Here is an 8,311-nt window from a genome sequence, read left to right as displayed (position 1 = left end):
TCTGAGCAAGCTAGAGAGTAGCCTCAGATCCCAACCCAGCACCGAGACCCCCACCTCCACCCCTCTGAGATGCATTCGTGTGGGCATCTGTCTGACCAGGCTCCGGGGGGCTGAGCCGGCTCCCAGGCATGCACGCCTGTGCAAGGGCGGGATGGAAGTGAGGGAACACACCACCATCACTCACCTCCTACCAGGCACCAGCATCAGCTGGGTGTGAGCCTGACCACTGGCCACTGCTCTGCTTTCCCGTGCTGAGACTCACAGCTGAAATCAGTCGCAGGTGGGGCACCAGCCAGCCCCCAGACCAGCTAGGAGAGCAGGGTCTGTGCTGAGACTAGACACAAGTCCGGGAGCACACAGCCTTCTCTGTCCACTTCTGCTCTGGTCTTTGCACATCTGCCTGCTGGGCTTTCAGGGGCCAGGTGTGGGCATGGGTGTGAATGTGAGTGACCCTAGTTAGTTTGTCCTTTGTGCAAAATGGACTCCCGTGCGTGCCTGACCCGGGTGCACACTCAGCTTCTGTGGCCCATGTCTTGCTCCCTGTCTAATGGATGCAGGAGGCTGTTCCTGCCCCAGAGCCAAGGCCCAGGGAGGAGCCATCATGCTAATCTGTGGTTGGGACACAGCTTGGAGAGGGTACCAAGGCTCAGTGGGGGGCTGACCAGAAGCCTTCAGCCCTGAGACTGCTTTTGAAAGACAGTCCCCTCCACTCAGTTCTTCTCATGTTTGCCTGCACCTGTTCACGACCCTTAGGCTTCCTAACCCCCGGCCTTTAAAAGGTTTGGGAAGGGAAGGCTAGGGAAGTTCATCTCTAGATCTGACAAGGTACCATGTGGTCTGTGGAGGGGGCCTCCCTTCCCTTCTGCAGGACCACCCCTGACTTCCCCCTGGCCTCTTTCATCCTGAACAGGCCCACAGTGCTGAAGGAGGGGCAACGAAGTCCCAACTCCTGCTTTCCGAAGTGGGATCCAGCTGGCAAGGCACCAGGCTAAACCCACGGCTCCAGCCGGCTCTGAGCTACTCTCTGGCTCCACCTCTCCCGGAGGGCGGGGTGGGTCTTCCTGAGAAGACCATGACTGGGTTAAACGCTCCCTGCAGGACCCCTTCTCCTCCAAGGGCCACTCCATGACTTTCAGGAGACCCCCTTCCTGGACTTTGGCTAATCAGTTCACCCCTTCCCGCACCCCTAACTGTTTCCCTCCCGTTCACGGAATCAGAGCCTCTTTCCCACAGGGATCAGGCATCCTTAGTCCTGGACATTATATGCTCTCCACAAGGATCTGCTCACTTTCTCGCTCCTGTCCACCTGTGCCCCATCGGCATCTGGTAGCCCGCATGCTCCTCCGCACTTCTGACTGGAGCCAGAAGGACAGAATTTTGACTCTAGAATCTCCTCCAGCCCGGAATTCAGGTCTGGTGGCTCTTTGGGGAACACAGGTGGGATCAGCGCCCAAAGCCCCTCCTCCGGCCCTCAGAGGCCCGCCCCTGACTCCCTGCGGCCTCGGCGGCGGCATCCGGCATCGCTGCTCGCGGTCCCCCCGCTGGGGGCCCTTTGCCGCTGGGCCGAGGCCGGAGTCGCCGCCGCCGCTGCCGCCGCCGCCGCCGCCGCCGCCGCCGCCGCCGCCGCCGCCGCCGCCGCCAGGGAGGGGGAGGGGGGGTCATAAATAACCCGCGGGCCGGCGCGGGCCCTGGCGGTGCAGACGGTGACCCGAGACGTCCCCGGGGAGCGCGGGGGCAGTCTGTAGACCCTGCTGCCCCCAACCCAGGCTCGGCCAGCCTTGACCTCTTCTTCTGGAGCTCTCTGACCCCGTCTACAACTGGCCCTCCCGCCAGAAGCCTCCCTCCCATCCTGGAGGGCCTGCTTACCCCCATCCCCAGACTGTGCCCCTTTGAGCCCCTTCTTGTGCATTCCCTCACCAGTCCTCCATTTACTAAACACCAGGTGTGGAAGCCCAGGAGAGGGTTCCAGAGGCCGGGCTGGGAGTAAGGCAGGGTGTGTTCTGGAGCTCGCAGGTGCATACTGGGCCGCCCCCTCCGCCTTGGTGTGGCTGAGCTCGTCCAACGTGCCTGGCACGGCGGGAGGGCAGGAAGGCAGGCAGGGGCAGATGGGCTGGTCTGTGAGGAGGTGCATGTGCCCCAGTGCTCAGGCAGGCCCTGAGAGCCAGCCACAGATGTGTAGAGTCTCAAAAGCACACGCAGCAGCTCCCAGAGCTGCACACACAGGACAGGGCAGGGCCCAGGTGCTGACTTCTTGACGGCAAACATGGTCACTCACACCACAGCCAGGGTGAAAGGCACCCCAAAGTCCTGTGCACAGGCACACAGGCCTGCAGCCTGAGCCCCAGAAAGACAGCAGGGCTGGGGCTAGGGTCTGGTTTAGGAAGGGTTAACTGGAGAGGTCAGAGGGCAGTGATGAATCAGCTGGGGCTCCCTCAGGCTCTGGGCAAGAGTGGCCAGAGCTTCCAGGAATGTGTCTGCTCCCAGCTGCAGGTCAGACAGGGGGAGCTGCAGGCCACCGGGCTCTGTCTGCACTGACCTTAACATACGCTATTTAGAGGAGCAAAGACATAGACCTGGGGTTAACCTTCAGTTCCCCCGTGGGTGTGCAGACTTGGGGCACCCACAGGGCCCACGCTGCCAGAGCATGGTAACATGATACTCGCCTGCTGTGTTACACAGATGCTCACACACACACACACTCTCTCTCAGACACACACACAAACGACACAACTGAGCTCAAGGCGCAGGGTGAACTGGGTACTCTGATGTACAGAGGAGGTTGTTGGTCTGACAACATGGGCCGGAGTCTGGCTGCCGCCGGCTCTGCAGGTCTGGCCCCTCTTGAGGAGGAAGGAAGACCCCCACTCCCCGGCATCCGGGGGGACGGAGAGCGGCACCTGCTTCCCAGCAGCCTGCCGGGCGCTGCGGGCCCTTTCGGGCCTGGGTTGTGCTGGGCTAGGCTGACCCAGGCGGTAAGGAGAGCAGACTCTGCTGTGGCTTGAGACTTGGGTCCTCCTGGCCGGCCACGGAGTGACCTAGTCTTCTCTGCCCTTCTTTGGACCTCAGCTTCTCTGTCTGAAAATGAGATAGGGACACAAAGTCTGTGGGTCCCTTTGGCCCACAGGAGCACTGTCAGGGTGAGATGTGGCAACAGGTGCTCTGGTCCGCACGGTGAGGCAGGCCTGATACGCCCTGGATGCTTTCTCCATAAATGGGCCCAGAGTGCAGGACCAGGGGCAGCTTCACTGCGAGGTGGGGCCGAGCAAATGGCAGGAACAGTCTTCCAGGGCCCCTGGGGACAAGAGACTCTTTCCCAGTGAACGGGCATGTGGGCTGGTTTCACCCCGGTCTCTCCCTTGGGACATTGCTGCCTGGACATGGCTTGCGGTGGACACGGGGTTGGGAGGACCCTCGGGGGCAGCTGTTGCCCTGCTGGGCGGTTGTGGTGCTCAAGCCCCATGGGGTCCTTATCCCTCATGGCACGACCCTCTGCAGCACCGGTCACCCTCTCCTTCAGAGAGCAGGTCAGGGAGATGACCGGAGTGGAGGAGCAGAGCTAGGCTACAGCGCGTGGACTCCGCTCCAGTCCCATGACAGCCCTGGGTCTCAGGAATGAGCCGACGGGGGCTGAGTGTGACCCGAGAGTGTAGGTGCGCGTGTGGGGCCTGAGCGTGGACCTGTGTGCTCGTGTGTGTCCTTCCCGTGTGCTCATACGGGGCTGTGCTTCCCTTCTCGGTGACCACCGTCCTGCCGTCCACGTCCGCTCACACTCAGCCTCGATCCCACCTGAAGGCCTTAGGGACTGTGCTCCTCAAGTGCGGGTGTAGGCCCTGGAGGCTCCCTCCCGACTTGGCTGGTCACATGTTCCTTCGATGTAGTCCCTCTGTATGGTCACCCGTCTTGGCCTGGGCAGACCTGTGAGCATTGGAAACCTACCACAGTCCTGATGGAGACTTCATGGTGTGCCGTCCTCCAAGTCCTAAGGCAGTGGTCGGCCTGCATGGGGGACGTGGGTGTTGGGGGAGGAGTGGGCTGGGCTGGGGGAGGGGCCTTGGAGTCCAGCGTGATGAACACGATGAGGTGGCACCAGCTCAGGGGGGCTCTCTGCCAGGGCTGCCGGTGGAAGCCGAAGGAGGAGAGGGGACACTCGGGGGGGGGGGCCTCAGCACAGAAAGCCTGGAGGCAGAGGGAGCCTGGAGTGAGGGCTCAGGGGGTAGAGGGCTAGGAGGGCAGGTGGCTACAGCTGGACTTCCCGCCGAGCGTGAGCTCCCTATGAGCGGGACTTTTGTTTCCTGACTTACCCCCACATCAGCATTCGAGGGCTGCACACAGGGCTCTGTCCTGCTGAGGCCCACCCAGCCCAGGCTGGCTTCCCTGGCCTGGGGCAGCCCTAGCCCTGCTCACCTCTTCTCTGTCCTCTGGGCTTCGGCCCAGGCAGGACTCTGAAGACCCTCCTCTTCCCAGAAGTTTATTAAGAGTTTGGCCACAGGCATCATCTTCATCAGAGACGAGAAAGAATGTTCTCAAGCCTTGTGGCAGGGCGTCATCCACTATGTTCCAGCAAGTCTGCGCCTGCCCACATGGGGAGGAGGGGTGGGTGGCCCGGGTACCACCGTCAGGGTCCCGAGGGAGACCAGCAGTCACGTTGACAACACTGATTTGTCACATCAAGGGTTTTCAGAAGGAGCAAGCTGAGGCGGTCAGTGAGTTTTACTGTTTCACAAGTCCAGCCCAGGCTGGCTTTTTGAGGTCACCGACTTAGCCTGCCGCCATGCACGTCCCGGTCCTTGACAATGGGGCCATTCCTCCAAGGACTGGTTGAGTTGGCGATATCCCTGTGGGACGGACTGAGTGCACTGACATCTCTGTGAGCGTCTGTCCGAGTGTGAAGTTTCATATGTATGTTTTTTTATTTTTGAAGATTTATTTATTTTGACGGGGTTGGGGGACAGACAGAGAGGGAGAGGGGAAGCAGACTCCTCGCTGAGTGGCGAGCCCGGTCCATTTGCACGTCCTGAGATCCACCTGAGCTGAAACCAAGAGTCAGACGCTCAACCCACGGAGCCACCCAGATGCCCCTGGTGTGAGGGCTCCTTTATTACTGCCCCTGACCAAGTCCTCCGTGGGGTCAGCGCACCTTCTGCGCTGGGGTCTCTGGTTCCACAATGGAGTGACCTTGCGCACTGTGCCATGAGAACGGGAACTCTGTGACATCCAACCTTCCAAAGTTAGGCACGGTACCCCAGGGGCAGTCTCAGCAGTGGGTGGGCTGACGAGCACAGCCTGGTATGGGCTGAGACCCTGAGCAGAGCCCGTTTGCAGAGGCCAGACCTGAACCTGCCTCCGGCCAGCCAAGGGAAACAATTCCAGGGCTTCGTCCAAGGCCACGTCCTGGCATGTTCTCCCGGGCATTTAACAAAGTCCCAGGTCAGTGCTTGGGGGCTTCCCACCTGCACACTGGCCAGGCTGCTTGAAGGCCCGGGGGAAGTGGGAGCCGAAGAAGCATATGGCAAGACTGGGCTGGTCTGAGGGGGTTTTTACCTCCGTGTAGCAGAATATGGGCATCCCCAAATTTGGGTCCTCAAGCCCTGTTCAGGACGAAGGAGCCTGACCCTTGATGCTCTGCGTACGAGTGGATGCTAACAGACGTCCGCATGCTCTAGAGCCCTTCCAGGAGAACAGACAGAGCATTCTTCCAGACCGGGTGGCCTTGCCCAAACCCAAGCCTGCCACATGCTGGCTGTTGCGTGGCGGCGTGTCTAAGGTCCAGCAGGTACGTGTGGGCCCCTGAGCTCCTGGGGCCTCAGAGACCTGGTGGGTGGTACGTGACTGGTAAGGGGCAAAGCCAGGACTCCTGCTGGGTCCTCCACCTTCTGGCTGGAACACAGCCCTCGGCAAGATCGTCAGCTTCCGCTTGGTACCCCGTTTTGGCCTCAACACGTTGAGATTTTTTAGTGCTTCTAGCGGACGCCTTGCTATGTATTAGATGAGGGGCCCACGTGGTCCCATGGCCTGAGACCGTTTCCTCAGATCAGCCTCACCTCTCCTTCCTGCCTCACGCACCCCTGCAGCATATAGGCTTGAAGGATAGAGGGTTGGAGGGTGAATGGGCGGAGACGGGAGACGGGCGAGGGGCTGGGTTCGGCCCTAGGCACTCTTCTCTTCCACAAGTGCTTCTCTGGTTCCTCTAGACTATGACCCCGAATCTCTAGCTTCAGTCCAGACACTCAGAAGTCCACAGCCTGCCCTAGGCACCCACCCCACAACCCCGCACACCCCTTCCCAGCACCTTGCTGTCTGTCATTCCTGTCTCGCTCACAGTCCCGCAGAGAGCGGGCACCGTGCTCCCCCCATTGGTCAAGCAGCGAGGCTCATCCGTGCTCCCTTCTAGAACCCTTTCCTGCAAATACCTAATCGGGTCCCTCTCAGCTACGGTACTTCTGCGGCACTCCCAGACTCTGCCCCCACTCACCCAGTGCCCGATGGGCACATCTGGCCAGCTTGTTCTCCAGGGGCTCTCGGGAACAGTCCAGGACCCTTGGCCTCCAGACCTTGCCTCTGCCCCAGGGCACAACTTCCTGCTTCCCTGTCTTCCTTCAGTGTCTGAGCAAGGCTGAGTCGTTGCCTTTGTCCAAGAGTGCTGCTCCCTAATATCACTGCCCCGCGGCTCCATTACCATGCATGTAGCAACTTTTGCATTTGGGAGTCCTTTCCTCCGCTGCAAATTTTTAAATTCTGTTTTAGAACTCTATCAGCATAGGGGCGCCTGGGTGGCTCAGTGGGTTAAAGCCTCTGCCTTCGGCTCAGGTCATGGTCCCAGGGTCCTGGGATTGAGCCCCGCACCGAGCCCCGCATCGGGCTCTCTGCTTGGCAGGGAGCCTGCTTCCCTCTCTCTCTCCCTCTCTGCCTACTTGTGATCTCTCTCTGTCAAATAAATAAATAAAGAAAAGCTTTAGAACTCTATCAATATAAAGACGAATATAATCCATGGTAGATTAATTATTCAACATTCATTATTATTCATATATTAATATTCATATTATCCATAATAATTCATATTATTAGTATATTCATTATTCATTTTTTTCCCTTCTGGTTTTGAGGGATATTAAAAGCAAAATGTTTTTGTGGTCTCTAAAAGCACTGGAGATCCAGGTTCTGCGCTCTCTGTGCATGGTAGTAATGTTGGCTCTGCTACCACCCGCTTATCTTCAAGACTTACAGCAGCAACGCCTCCTCCAAGAAGCCTCCCTGGATTACCTTCCTTTCCTGTCAGATTCCCCTGTACCCCCAGAACACCAGCACATACCCTGGACCCACAGGCTTCTTATTGTGTTGCTGAGACAAGGGTGTTGGCAGACAAGGGTGCTCAGAGGGGCCAGGAGGAGTCCCCTGGGGGATGTTGATTTAGGTGACTTCGCAGAGAAGAGATTCTGGCGGGCGGGCACAAAAGCTGGGCTGGTAAATTGAAAAAGGAAAAAAAAAAAAAAAAAAGCTGGGCTGGAAGTGGCAGTGGCAGAGGGAGGTGGTATTGACAGAGACTGAGATTTCAAAGAAAGACCTGACCTCTAGGCGGGGGCAGGCAAGGCCAGCAGACAGCACTCCCGGTTCTGGGCGAGGGGCGGGAGCCCAGAGTAGCACACAGCTGCCAAGACCGCCCCATGTGGTCTGTGTCGGCACCAGCAGGTACAGCTGGACCGGGCCATCACATCTCTGGAGCCAGGGGCTTGACGTCCCTCATTCTGGGCCCCTCCTCAAGCCATTGGGCCCCCAGGGTTCCCAGGCAGAACCAGCTGCTCCCTTTCCCCGAACCCTACTCTGCCTCTGGCCAGGATCTCAAAGGTCTACCAGGGAGGGAGGGGTGCAGACAGACACATGTCTGGCTGCACACGGAGCCTCTGTCTTGACCCTCCAGTGCCCCACCTGGGGATTGAGTCTGGTGGTGGGGGATGGGGGTCTAGTGGCAGTTACAGCCTAGGCCAGGGGGTGCCTATGTTCCTGGTGCCTGCCCATGTGGACAGGAAGCCTTAGATCCCTGGGCACCATCGGGCTGCCCTGAACAGCACGGGAGGGTTCCAGTGCAGACAACTCAGCCCCCTCCCCCAGTCCAGTGACTGCAGCACCGAGGCCAAGACTAATAAAACACCCACCTCACAGGAGACAGCTTTATCTTGTTGATCGGAAGTCTGCCAGCCCAATTTATGATGGAACATAAGCTCTCCAAATCTGAATTTATGCGCTGTAGTATAACGAGAGGTCAATGGGATTAAAAGTGGGCTTGTGAGAGGGCCACGGGCAGCTCAGTCCTCAG

Source organism: Neovison vison, chromosome 2, assembly GCF_020171115.1.
Source record: "Neovison vison isolate M4711 chromosome 2, ASM_NN_V1, whole genome shotgun sequence".
Lineage (NCBI taxonomy): Eukaryota > Metazoa > Chordata > Mammalia > Carnivora > Mustelidae > Neogale > Neogale vison.
This window is presented reverse-complemented; position numbering follows the sequence as displayed.